At 35.6% G+C, this 15,217-nt stretch overlaps 1 protein-coding gene across 2 annotated transcripts in view; it reads left to right on the top strand.

Moving 5' to 3' along the window:
* Positions 1-15,217, top strand: part of LOC142975020 (voltage-dependent T-type calcium channel subunit alpha-1G-like) — a 151,012-nt gene that overhangs the window by 79,510 nt on the left and 56,285 nt on the right. The gene's annotated exons all lie outside the window — the stretch shown is intronic.

Here is a 15,217-nt window from a genome sequence, read left to right as displayed (position 1 = left end):
AAACCAAGACCTCTAACCTGCAAGTCTAATGCCTTAGATATTAGGCTGCAACCACTTTATGTACCTAATACCTGTAAATGTGTAATAACTTGCAACGCAGCCTCAGCCTTAACCATCAGCGCGCGAGTTCGTTTATAGTAGTAGTAGATATAACACGTCTAGCAGCCACCATTTTCGAGAAAACTACACGATTTTCCCAAGAACTATTATTGTTTGTAGGGTAATCTGAACCCACAGCAAACAATCAATATTAATAGTTCACTCAACATAGCTAATAAACGTTGATGTATGGCATCGCCTCGGCATATTCATAACAGGATATGTCATCTGTAAGCACTTAACCCGTTCGCTTGTGTACATTTGCTATGATCGGAGCAACATCTTGATTCAATCACACCGTATTATTAGCTGATTCACATCTTTCAGTAGCAATTTTGTTTGGTGTGTTCTATTTTTGAGTTCCCTTGAACAAACCACTTCATTGATACTACAATCTGGATTTACGTTAATTATACAATCTGGAATGCAATGTGCGATTACACGGTCGGGCTTTTATCCAGTTAAATATGAGACCAAATGCTCAGTGTGCACGGTCACGTTTTCATTGCATCACGCTCATAAAGTGTAATGTTTAGCGAGCGGCGTGGATGAGATGCTCGAGTGCACATGTACCGGGAAATATCCAGTGATAGGATATGTTGTAATGGTGAATACCGCCCACAAAAGGCGTGCTCGACCGCAGGCGTTGCCCGTTCGATCGGTCCTCTCACGGCGGGCCGTAAACACACGCTAACAATGCCCAGATGATGGACATCCAAAATAGAATGTAAAGTAAACAATTGGCAACAAAGCGCGCGTTGCGAAGTCGACGGTGCGGTGAGATTAACCAACGCTGAGCAAGCTTTTGATATCCTGTAACGTCATACGGCATGCGGGCTGCACGTGAGTATTGAATGCTAACCGCTGATAACGCTATTGTCGTGTTTAGTGCAGCTCTCGACGTTTTGATGTGCACTCAACTGCGCAACATTAAATCTCAAATGGTTACAGAGATTCGTCATATTCCACGTGCATCATTTTCGCCACGATTTAGCGCAGATATGTTCATTTCCAGCGTGATTATGTATAAACTGAAAACAAGTCTGTAAATAGATTCATTGAAAAGTTGCAATGTTTTAGTTAATGATTTTGTAACAACAGTGTAATATATTACGTAGATGTTAAAGCATAATAAGGTTTGCAGACGCACAAAACCACTTCTAAGAAATTTGCTTACGAAAATTACGCTGTAAACTTATGCTGCATATTTTATAAATACATATACATATATGCACATCCGCCGGCTCACGATTATTTAATTACGATAAAATATTATATTGAGAAGAAGTAGTTTCTATTAATTAGAAATGACTAGAGCTGTAGTCGAACCATTATCATTAACACTCATACGATTACAAAGTAAGTTCATTACAATCGACGAATTAGCCCGATCTAATAAATTAAAAATATCACAGAATAGTTTCCTCTTTGATTTCCGATGTAAAGTACTTAGGAAATAGGTTATAATGGTGCTTTTAGCGATGACCTAGCCTCCATTACCTAGATACACAGTTCGCACATACATTATGTAGTTGATTGATTAAATTCAATGGCTTCGTTGTTGAGCCCAGATCTAGAGCGTGCGTAAATTAGTGCGAATTCATGTTCGTCCCAAATCTAATGAACTGTAAACCTCGAATACCGCATTAATATTTCAAAAGAGTTTAATTAAAGGAAATGGAAACTTTTCTCTATTCGCTTATGAATGAACGCCTTTTTCCACATTTTGTAGGATTGGAAATGTATAGATCTAAAACTCAACACAAATCTGTCATAACTATATTGTTCTTTGGTTCTTTTTTTTTAACTTCATTGAACTGTAGGAAATTTTTAAAGGTGGTATTTTTCCCGTAATATTATACTCTTCCCAAATCCACACTATATTTTTGATACAGCCGTCAAATTACATAGAGGAGAGAAGTGAAGGCAGCGACTGTCAACGATTCGTACACATCGTGGACGATCGATCACCGACATGATAATTTCTGTCCCAACCCGTTATTAGTATTGCCATGTGCCTGTTTCAAAGCCTGTAACGTGTAATCATTCTGTGTCCGACGGTATGCACTTGTGTGCTCATACGGAATATTTAAAGTCGTTTTAATCGATCGCGTTATCATTTTTTATAGTTTTATAGTAAGATTTCATTAGTTTTAAAGCCCGAAATGGAATAGTGTAATATTTAACTGTGAGTACAGTACAAATTTTTTATTTGTTATTAATTCTCAATTATTGGCTTGGCTTATTATATGGGGAAATATTGCTAACTTCCAGTATCTACTATAAACATTATCGTAACATTTCCATTACTTATTCACTAAAGCAAATATTTCGAAGGTGTCCGTAGTATTTATATTTGCGATCGGCACGCCTCACATGATTGGTATCGACAGCGACGAAATTTGTAAACATCGGTCGCTAAAATAGACGCCATTTAACCGTCGGCGACGCGACATCCAGTTAATCCGCACGATAACGACGCGGCTTTATTTGCGATTTGTCGTCTATTTGCATAAGCCCTAATTGCACTTAATACAATTACGTGTTTTTCGGTTGAATGTTAGGTGTTAGGAAAAGGTCAGTGGCGTTTGGAGGACAGACATTATTGGAACAAATGACGTCAATTTGCAAGCTTATTTTCGGACAGGTGGATACTTAAATTCTTTGAAGTGGAACGGCTTTAGAGAAATTGGTGATTATCTTGTTCTTAAAGTTAAGAGTGCTAGTACGCGAAGAGCTTAAATATAGTAAACTTTAAAGGTGATTACTATAGTTATTACCTTACGTTATTTAAGTAAAAGTTAACCCACAGTATTACTTATTTAAGTAACAAGGTCGATGTAACTTTGTATTTTAATAAAAGGATCAGATAGACCGATTGTGGCCTTCCAACAAAAAGTATAATTGAGGCGACCGAAAGTATCGAATGGTCTTACGTATATAGAAGTCGAGATTATGATCTGTGCCAGCAGTTTTATTAAAAGTTTTGTCTATTACAATACGTACTGGTCAGAATTGTCGTACAGGGGTGGTTATTGTGATTGAGTTTTGAAAAGAACCATAAGGTCGACAGTACTGATAGCGGATAAACCTTATCAATGTAAGTTATCTTTTGTATGATCTTGTGAAACATAGTTATTTCAAAAATGTCTCGTTTTTGTTATGAGTTAGTCTCTAACCTTATCAGTTCGTTTTATTTCAGCCTTTACATATTTTAGATATTTATACTTTATTTTAAGTTTTTTTTGTCCGTAAGATGGTTTAATAAGTTTACTAAAATAATATTTACAATATAGGTACCTATATTATTTACCGCAACTGACTACCGCAGACTACATAATATATTACAATTATCTCCTTTTCCTGCTTATTCCTTTTTCTCTTATTGAAAGGAGATACTATATGAAGATATATTCACTAATACTCGATATCTAACACATAAAGTCAAAATATTGCTGGAATATGATAAACCTTAAGTACGTTTGAAGTAGATATTATGTTGAGTCAGTTTTGAAGAAGTTCAAGTGCATATTAGAACTAAGTGCATGCGCACCTAGAGAGTTTATTTTTAACCGTTGAGTGTTATGCAAAATATTCATGCGCTATACTACTAACTATAAGTTATAGGCATTATTTTTAACTCTTTACTATTGTTTTATCACGAGGTTTTTATTGCTATATTTCTTATCGCATTAAGGGATTATAAATGTCACGAAAGACTGAACTACGCTAATTTAGAATGTGTATACGAGAAGATTAATATGTATAGAGAAATATAAATTTATTCGATTGAATCTACTAAAACTTGTGCAATGATAGCGAGGTAACGGAGACTGGGGTGACAATTCCTACTATTATATTAAGTATATCAACAACCTTCTAGCTATCAACAAGTTAGCGCCTCTAGCGGATGCGGTAGGAACTAATTTTCCAGTACATTTTAAATGTCAAACTCTCGATACTCGATATTAGTAACTATAGAAAATTGCACTACTGTAACTATAGTGCTATTTTCTGCTAGTCGGTAATAACGAAAGTTGACTAGATATAATCTTATTAAGAAATCGCCTCTCAGATCCATTGCGGAAAAGCTTCATCAGCTTTTATAGCAAACGCTATCTCAGATACGTTGAAATTTTCTGTACAAACACTACAATTTGCAGCTGAAGAACTAAGAAATGCGATTGAGTTCACAGCGTCTCACAGTTATTGTTGACGTGTTTGCTTTGAAAATAAACCTCTCGCCAACATTGTAACATATAACGTTATTAACACGAGCAAAATTATTGTTTATTTGATATGTTTCAACGGAAATTAATAAACTGATCCGAATGCAGATTACGAATGGATTTAGCTTTTAGCTGGAAATAGATTGTTACGAAACTATATTAAAATAACATGTTATTACATGAATAGGTACATACAATATAATCACGCCTGTTGCCCACAAAGGTTTAGGCAGAGGTATATGACACCCACGTTCCGCCAATAACAAGTTAGTCCCATGAAAAAGGTGGCAAGCCTATTGTCAATTACCAGGCACGTTACCAAACTCCGGGTTACTAAAAAAACATACACATTATTATTATCACAAAAATGCAATAACGAGATTGTGCGACGAGATACAACAATGTCGATTAAGTAGAAAGGCATGCAGTGATCGGAACAAGTACCTAACATTCTTTAGTCCTTACTTACTCTAGCTAAAACAAAGCATTATTATGTATAACAACTTAAAACCACACTTAGTAGTGAACATGTGTGGTTTAACTCTTTGATACTATACATTAGTTTAGACATAACTATTGTACAAAGGAGTTATGTGCCAGTGGTTTGCATCTCGACATCTTATCTTCACTAATGAGTTAGTGACATAAGTTGATAGATATAATACTCTATCTTCGTAATACTGTTGTAGTGTTCGTGAAATGTACCATTCAGCATTCGCCAACAAGCTAGGTAAATAGGTAGCTAGGCTTAAACCTACTCATTTTGTGAGTAGACTAATATCTAAAATTTGACAATACGAATGAATGGCAAAAGGTTCGCCTTTTATTACATGAGGTGTAAATTGTTAACCACGAAACGTACTTCATATACCTCTGTGTACACCTGTGGGAATAACAGGCGTGATATTATGTATGTGTGTCTCTAGTACTCAATAATATGGAATAAAAGACATGTATCTAGTAATTCTGTTTTATATCTCCCAAAACTTTTGTATTCACGAAACATCTCCAAAACCCAATTATATTCCTTTGAACATCAAACACATTACGTATCACAGAACACCTGTTCTTACTCAAAAAATCTGGTCTTACATAACAAGCAAATTGTTCCCTCACACGGTTATAACAAGGGTAACGAGAAGCACACAGGGCCGACGCGCCGAAGCCTCTCGCAAAATCACTTACCTAATGAAACAAAGAGTCGGGACACGTACGTCAAATGAGCTCTACTGAGTAATAAGTCGTGTTCACTTACGCACCGGAATGTTTGTAAAGAAACCTTTTTCATACGATTTATATGTCAATAGCTGCGGGCAGATTGTTCAACATGTTCTACTACTAGCTTACGGACCGTTTTATTCTTTGTTCTCAGCGTTTGATGTCTGTAGGATCGTTTTACATCTGTCTTTTATGGAAATCATTTCAGCCTAACAGAATGTGTGTACGTACATCTGATTTATGTTTAACAAGAGCCGAGAATATAAATTGTTACTATGCTAAGAAATGTAAGTGTAATGGATATAAAAGGGAGCTTATATATTCTGAAAGTTCAAAGAAAATCTTATATGAGAATAAGGTGCCTAGAAGTAGACGTATACATGTTGCTACTTATCTCTTAGCAGCACTTTAGCACTACAATAAAATTTCCATTGCTTAGTAACTAGAACACCCCTTTACGCCTTTACAAGGTTTACTTTTTGTCAATTTGTTGAACAAAGCCGTCTGGTCTTTTGTTCACAAAGCAGGTGAGACCGCTGAAATATTATTACTTGACGTTACAATAAATTAGCTAATTAATACCGCTCCGTCCGCTAGAGGGCGCTTTCACTCACTGAAGAATAGAGTAATGAAGAAAAATTGCAATTAACGTTTTACTCCAGCAAGTTTATAAAGTCTTAAATATTTCGATAAATTGGCTCTAAAGTTTCAGTTTGAAAGACTAGCTAAAAGTTAATAGATAATCTAGAATAATGAAATAATAGCAATTAGTTTCGTATTGTATTAAACATTCAAACTATTGTCAAAGTTATAATCTTAATAAAGTTTTGCAAAGTTGTTTAATTAAAAGACAACTGTTGCAACTTAATCTGGGCAATGACTTACGTCTCGAGAATCGAAACTTAGGAATAAAACACAATAGCTCTCTCTTCAGATAATTTCATTCAAGATAGCATTTTTGAATAGAAACAAATAACACAGATTCACGATGACAGTTGTGATTTCACCGTAATCCGCAACACAATCTAAGTAAGATTTAATCATGAACTAACACGAGGTGTGAGCATCTATCAAAATCATATTCCGTACTGTCACGTCCTGCCACACGTGACTAGAACTATGCATGAAGTGATTAACAAGACAAGACATGTTGTCTTTAATTGAATATGTTCTAAGGAATTTAACATTTGCATAAGATAAACGACCTGTCGCGATTTAGTACTGCGCTGTCGAGAGAGAGCCGACTTCAGCTTTTACGATGGTTGTTACTATGCGAAGTTAGTGCAAGAGTCCGAATTCCAGGCAACAAGTTGTTCTATGGAAGTTTGAATTCTTATTAACTCTAATTTCCACGTCTATATTCCGTCTAATAAATTTTCCTTGAGGACATATGCCATTCAATTTACAACTATAATAATACTTTATCGAATATGTTTTCAATAATAGGAAAGAACGTACAACAAACTATCACTGGAATATCAACTTAAGTAACCTTGTATGTCACTCATGAAAGTGTCGCTCGATTAAAGTGTTTTGAATTATTTATGACAACGAAAATAGCAATTTGTTGAGTAGTTTTGACAGCACTTTGGGTACCCATTATATGTGTGGGCGTCAACAGGCGATTAAGCAATTATATCAAAATTGAATTGACAAGCTTTTATTTCAACATTCAGTATAAATCTTGATAGTCTGTTTTCAACCACTTACCGATGTTTGATCGAGTATCTTCTTAAATAAATAATTCCAAAAACTATGGCATGACAAGGTGATCTTAGCTGTTTTCTGAACCATAATACCTATTCATATTATCATATTCTGGCTCGATTTCAATATGTAGATTGATCAACGTCTATTTGAAAAACAATTCAATGTTACAACTAGCATTAAGGGTCGTAAAAAACGGCTTATTGTAAATGAAAGTACCGAAGTTACATCGAAAAAAATATAAATACAAACCAATATCGCGTGACACACAGAAAAATAACCTGTGACATTGATAAACACAAAGCCCCAAAAAAGCTGAATTCGTCCTTTACAGACACCCAACTGTATTATAAAAGCGAATACATTCCGAAGCTAACAGATACGTGAGGGTGAACACAAATTTATTCAACAGTGCGTGCCTACCGATGTTTACAATCAATATGTAGATAGTGGCTACATCGACAGAGACGTTACGAGCTCCGCGTCTGGAGTCATGGTAGTCGTACAGAAATAACGCTCACCTATTGTGCCGCCCCGATACCTACATTCTACATCACACATCAGAAATACGCGTATAGCTCAATACACTTTGCATCGATACAGGGCTGCCGATACGTATTCATCGTGTGAAAAAAATACTCTAGCGTTGCCTGCTTCCCTATTCAAGTACGAGTAGTGTTCATTGTAGTGTGAAAGCTTCAGCTCTGATTAGAAAGGGAAAGGTAGAGTTGTTCTGAATGGAAATGGTATGATTTGTGTTATGACACTTCTTCATTCGTGTTCGATATTTGCCTATCAGGTATTTTTGGTGGCAATTATAAATGGAACTATTTTGTGGTTGTTTATTTAGCTTAGTGAAGTCCATAGTAGATGTAAGATTTAAGATAACATCAAAAAATGTGTTCATTGGAGCTCTACGGCAGCGAATATCAAGTGTTCTATCGGTTGTCACTATAGCATTCACAATTGACTGTTGTTCGATTGAAACAAAAGCTCGTGAAAACACCAGTGCAACGGTATTATTACAAATTTTTCGTGAAATCTATTGTCTAGCATATATCATTGAAATTATCCATACATATGTTACGTAGAGCGCAATACGCGATTATAAATATGTATGGATATTTTCTACCATCGTATTAAAAATTATAGGTACATTGAATATTTTGATGATTTGTAAGGTTTTCTACATGAACAAAGAACGCAAACATTCTTTTGACTATAAAAGGCTGTATAAACATTCAGAACTCGCTGAACAAAAAATACGAAGGTCTATCGAAGTCTCAACATTGAGCCCAAAATTAATTACAAAACATTTCGTTTGACAAAATTCCAGTATCACCAATAACCACACTCGCTCAAAACATTGTTCGGATAACCAACGTAATTCTGTACTCTCAGTATCGACCTTATTGGTTTCCAATACCGCCATGTGAGCTTAATATCAAATACCGATACGTTTATTAAAATACACAGCCCTAAGTTCGCTTTGATCTGTTTGCACTTAGCTCGGTTAGGTTATAGGCGATCATTCACTACATACCATTTCACGTACGTTTCGCCACGGCCGCTCTCGAACAAAAACATTGCGCGACAGTTCACATTCCTTCGGCAAACAATGAGACTTCCTGCATTACTTTGTAGTAACACGCTTGCTAACTATTATAGTATTCATATGCTACAAGTGTAATAATTGTAGGTTATAATCTGCATTCCTCATTTTTAGTTATTTTATCCATATTCCACTACTTCGTACGACATTGCTGAATTTATAATTTTCATGAATTACTTGATACCTTTATGGATAGGATTTATGCATAGCAATCGGAATATCGTTTGCGCCAAATAAATTGGAAATCACCGATGAACCGCATCAAATGAAAACGCCATTCCGAATTCCGTGCAATTAATTGGCAATATCAACGGTTTATTATCTGTGGTGAAAAGTTTTAGAAATTAGCGGTACGCTGACTCTTCATAATCGCCGTCATAAATCCGACGTCTTCCGGGTACGATTTAAAAGAATAATGAATGAGAAAATTGTGTTTTTATCAGTATTCTGAGTAATGTTTCCAATAAAACCGATTTATAAGTGTTAGGAGTCGGTGACTGGCACTGAGCAGTTCCGAGGGAAGGTATTGAGAAAACAATACGCCGCGGCACTGAATAAAATATTAGAATTTTACTTAACATCGTGGAGCTTCGGCTTTGTGAGAACATGGTTTACTTCGTGATTTATGAGTTCAACGTGTTACAGCGACGCGACACTGATGGACCTGTTATTTTGTCATTTGTATGATTAATATTGAATAGTCTATTTAGAAAGTCTCTCTCATGCTACAAGGATGTATTACGGCAGATGTCAGTTGTCATTGATATTTTCACAAAAGCCACATGCTATGAATATTAATTTGATGAATGAGTCTTACCAGTCACGCTTGGATATAAATAGTTGACGTCTGTATTACTATCTCTTGAACCAACAAATAATATTGACATACCAACAAACATAAATATAATTTTGTTAAAAATGTTGAAATATTAATGCAAATAAAGTTATGTTTAGTAGTCTTATTCTTAATCGTATGGTTAGTGGTCAACCTAGTGTCAAAGTTGTTCAAGCCGCCCGAAGGCCTTTGACGTGGCTTAACGACTGTTATCTTATTGATAACAGCCGGGACCGACTTTTAACGTGCCCTCCGAAGCACGGAGACGCCCAGTTCAAATACCACTATGCGGTCACCCATCTATGGAATGACCGCGCCAATGGTCGCTTCACCCACTGATCGTTTAGTGTAGTTATCTCCATGTAAATTTGAGTATGAGACCAAAACTACATAAACCTTGTATCGTAACCTAACCTAACATGTTCTATAGGTTGCATGTTATCTTGTACCTTTATTGGTGAGATTCCGGCGGTCGCTGGCGCGGCGATGGCAGGAAGTGGCCCCGTAACGTTAATTGCCTGCTTCACGACACTTGCCAGGAACACTTCGTTTAACGACACCTGCCCAACTTAATAACAGTTTTTCCTACTTTAGATGTCCGCCCGTCGGCCCTGATTTCAGTTAGTTTCCGTTACAACTTACTTATTTGTTGCATTACGTAGTTTCTCCCCGATTGAGCAAATAAGCGCGCGTGTTTTCATCATGTTAGTTTGAAAAGCTGACTTTTTGTTTGTTTATGTTATTTATTAGCTTTCAAAGCTGGCAGAACAGTCGAGCCGCGTTGAAATATGAGTTGTATCTCACGAAGATGTTAATTAAGCTAAAAGCCTGACTATTTGAAAATCATATTGAAGTTCATCAGTGCAAAGAATATGTATATAACACAGTTCTACACAAGGCGATTCATCATTTGCAGTTTAACTTTATTGCTTTTTAAAAGTACCATTTATTAAACGTCAAACCGCTTTTTAAGATGTGAACGCAAGCAATATGTTATTTTGTATAATGTACGCGTGGCGCTGACACCACGGCGCTGAGACAAATCGCATTTCAAACGCGATATAAATCAGCAATAAAGCAAGGCTAGCGACGTACTTGCTCACCAAACGATATATTTTGAACACTATGTCTAGACGCCAGTCGCGACTGTACGTTCATACGAAATAAGTCTTCCGATTTCTGCGGTACTTTGTCGCAAAATGTGTTTACGATGTCTCTTCCTTTAATATTAAACTGCCGATATCAGCTTCCATAAATATACATCAGATCGGTTCCCTAAATTGTTTGTGGTCTAACGAAAGAGATATTCGGTATGTGTGCGGAATTTCCTTTGTCACGCAGTAAAATATCTCATTCCTTATTGGAAATACTAATGGAAATACTTCGATAAGTCCGCCAAATAGACGAACAAATAAATATCAGAGTGACTACATATATAACACAGTTCTAAATGTCTCACTGAAAACTCACTGGGGACTTAAAGCCATTTCAGTGAAACATTCTCTGTAGCCTAAATTACACATGCATTAAGAGCCAGCGAGCGAAAAACTAAACAAAAAAATGCCTTAAAATAAATAGCTGTTCAGACATTGAGAGTTCTGTTACTTTTCGCACGGTTGAGAGAAATGAACACAATTTGTCTTTATAACAAAACTTTTATATAAAAAAAAAACAAAAGAAAAGTATCATCTCTATTTGTCTCCCAACATTCATTCGAAACAAAAAGAAGACTTATGTTTAATATATTATGTGGTGGCACTATTAACTCCAAACTATTTTAACGGTGACTAGTTGAAAGCAATTTACGATCTAAGTCTAAAGTTTAATAGTTTATTATTTGAGGTGTCTAGAAAAGATTAACTGTACAAGTTATTGTTTGAAAGTAAAAAGAAAATGTTGTGAACGAAGTGGAAATACTCATATAATGGAAGAAGTAGTGGCGTTCGCTGGGACAAATAGTGCGACGATTGGCTCGTACTATCTGTATGTAACTATGTATAGTGTGTAGTAACAAGTTCTTTCAGAACTAATACGTCGTAGTAGGTGGTAGTAGTGTCGCGTTTCTACAAAGTGTTTCTTTACACTGTGCTGCTATTGTTCGTGTTTCTCTCTATTTATTTTTGCGTTTATATTGTCTTGAACTCCGTTATTGCTTAGAAGTTTTTCGACTATATTGTTGTGATATTCTGATTGTTTTTTTGCAACCCAAGCGACCTAACAGTACGATCAAAATTTTCTGTATTGAAACTGATGTTCGGCGGTAAAGGTAAACACGTTGAAAATCATCTATCAGAATCAATTAAAAACGTTGGAAATAATTAAAATGCACTCAGATTTTCACATTAACGCAAATTACGAGGAAATATTATCCATTAAAACCATAATAAATAAAACCGTTTGTTTTCGAACAGTACACAAAAGCAGCATTTTCGGAGTCAATTTCGCGGAAAATTGAAATGAATGGAAAAAGGGTTCTCTGTATCGGGGCGAGGAGTTTACATAAATGTTTATTTTGAAACACTTTAACATAGGTCTTTCGTAGATTTCTTGATACAAGGACTATTGTCAACGCCGCTATAGATCAAAGTGATAAAGGGTAGGAGATTCCTATTTCGTAAACGTCTTTTTGATCCAGGCCGTTCACGAGATCTCGAGTAGAATGTTCTGCGGTTCCTGAAATATGACAGTCGTTTCATATCTCCACATTTTCTCTCCGTTCCCAATTGAATTTCTCTGGGAAAATTTATTTGTGATGCCGATATCTGATATAACTTTTTGCAAGGCCTCTTCTAGGAAACGTTTCTGTATTATTGCGAACTGAGACGCTAACCTGCCATGTGATAATGGATGGTGTAATTTCCTCTGAACTAAGCTTGTGCATTTAAACGTTTCAAATGCAACGACATTTCGAAGATAATAAGTTTAAACACAAGGACTTGGAAGATTGTTCCGTTCCTCTAAACCTGTTAGCTTAATGAAGCAACAAGCAAACATTATCTTTATTCCTTTTATTGTTTTTCCAAATCAATGCTGAACATGTTGTTTGGATTCTTATATTGTTACGGAGACTTCCGTCGTACAATTGTCTTTGTTTTTATTTTTATTAGAATGGCTTCGGAAACGCTCAAAGAAATAACTTTTATACTCGATAATACATTGACAACGGACGTAAAAGCTTGCATATCCTCACTACATATAAGTATCAAATTAGTTATGCATAACAGATAAGAGTTGAACGTAATTCGTGGAAAACATCTAGTAGGATATTATGAGCGTAACACATTTTATTGGGCGGCGTATAACATGAATGTTTACATACACTTTTACGTTCTTCCTCTAAATCAACAGGATTAAATTGCGAAAATATTGCAGTAATACCGTACCCAGATTACATTCGTAAAATTTTAATACCGTTCGAAGTACTAATAAAGCAACATATCTAACCGCGTAAGGCGGGTGTTTACGGGACAAGCTTATGGGTCCATTACAGAAAACCTGGCCGACCGCAAACACCAGTGTGCGACTATCAAAACGAGGTATAAACGTTAGTTAATAAGCTCTCGACATCGTTTTAATGAAGATGGAGCGGTAAAGTTGGTGGAGCCGCTGCTATCGGTGAGTACGTATAAAATTAACGCACCAGTCATTTGGCCGGTGGCCGTCGCGTTTGAACGCCGGTTCGGCTTAATTGCCGGCTGTAAAATTTTTGTTTGTGTCCGAAATCGTTCGGCATCCGCTGAGTAAATGAGAGCTGCATTCGTGTGCATTACAAAGCGCGCTTTTCAACTCGGCAGTTTCGAAAATTTCGTATTTATTTTGCCTTAAATGTTTTGTTCTTAGGCACCTGTAAGTTCAGTGAGGTTATATTATTATAATGAGTTTTGTTCTCCGTTTTACCATAAATACAGACTGAAACACCTTTTCGCGAAAAAAGTCTCGTGGATGTATACGGGCTATATGAACAATGTTATAAAGCAGAAATCTATTCAATTCTATAGAATACTGTTCAATGAAATAAAATGAGATCAGATTACGAATCTAGACAGTATTTTACTGTTCCCTCAGAGAGCAAAACGACGTAGATAGCTTAATTCAATAAAGGTAATATTGAAGTTTCAGACAAAGGAACATACTAAATTGACCGAACGGTTTATGAGATTGTTGAGAACTATTTGAACAATGAGATTCTCAAATACTTTTATTTATCGTAAAACAGTTTAGTAGGTAATTCCAAGAAAACCTTGCTATTTATGCCTTATCTACGCCCGGTTTCACCATTTCTGGAATCACTCATAAGTATCAGCATCATCTCGGATAGCATAGCAGATAGAATTGTTCCGGTTATTTTCATTATTTCATACTTTGGCTGCAACTTAAGTTCTATCAGAAAGGCTACCTGACAATTTGTTCGTTATTATCGTTTAAACAAAAAAAAAACTTATGATGTTCTGAATACAGACTCAATCTAGAAATCGTCGAAATTTTCTATGTTCCAGTTGCTCTATCCACTATTTTCAATAACATTAATCTGTTTATATTCTGCTCGGTGACCTTCTCTACAACGTATATCACGCTCATCAATGAAACTAAACAGTTTTGCGAGCAGCATAAAATTACGTTACATTCTATTAGTAATGCAGGTACTATTTTATTACACGAACAGGCGGTCGGATACGGTACAACTTCTACATTATATTTGCAAACTATATTAATGTTTTAAACCTGATTTCTCGAGAGAACTATTCTTGGCTACAATACGATAATAGTTTCTTTAGAAAGCACACGAGAGTCATTAATTTATTTAGTTGCTTTCCTTCGAATCATTTCTATTATTTAATGGCAATTAGATATCAATTATGTGGTATTAAGGCTAATCATTGATAGGCTATAATTGATCAATATAGTCAATCAAATAATAACGATCTCGTGGGTCTTAAAACGACAATAACATAGTACTCTGATCGTAGCTGGAGTCGCAAAACGAGTCATGAATTCCTAATTAAATATTATGAGCTTAGATTATCGTTTATTCTCTAGTTGTTGTATTAATCTGTGATAGCTACGATATAAAAAATATATATTTTAGTAATAAAAGAAAATATAAAGCAATTAGCTTCTTTAACATTTAATCACTGTTATTATGCAACACATTGTTAATGATTGTTATTTATACACAAAGGTTTTTATTTATTAGTATGCTGAGTTCTTGATATGCCTTCGAAGATTCCAGAGCTCGGGTTATTTAAGTGAATTGTTTCATTTTACCTCGGCCCTCCCTCTCATAAGTATTACAGGCACGCAAGAATTCTATAAATATTTTATTGCTTCCTTTGTGTACGCAGAAAGCTCATTAGTCATTTTTGTCGTCGTAATTATGCGGTGTCGACTAGCCTTACTTTCCTAAACATAAATGAAATAGCGAACACGTAATTGTTCGTTCATTTCATGTTTACGAACTACCAATACCTCCCATTTATTATATAAATGGGTATTCGATACATTATGTGCGCAGTCATA

This window comes from Anticarsia gemmatalis, chromosome 8, assembly GCF_050436995.1.
Source record: "Anticarsia gemmatalis isolate Benzon Research Colony breed Stoneville strain chromosome 8, ilAntGemm2 primary, whole genome shotgun sequence".
In the NCBI taxonomy this organism is placed as follows: domain Eukaryota; kingdom Metazoa; phylum Arthropoda; class Insecta; order Lepidoptera; family Erebidae; genus Anticarsia; species Anticarsia gemmatalis.
Note: the sequence above shows the minus strand (reverse complement) of the source record. Positions and strands in the feature narration are given on the sequence as shown.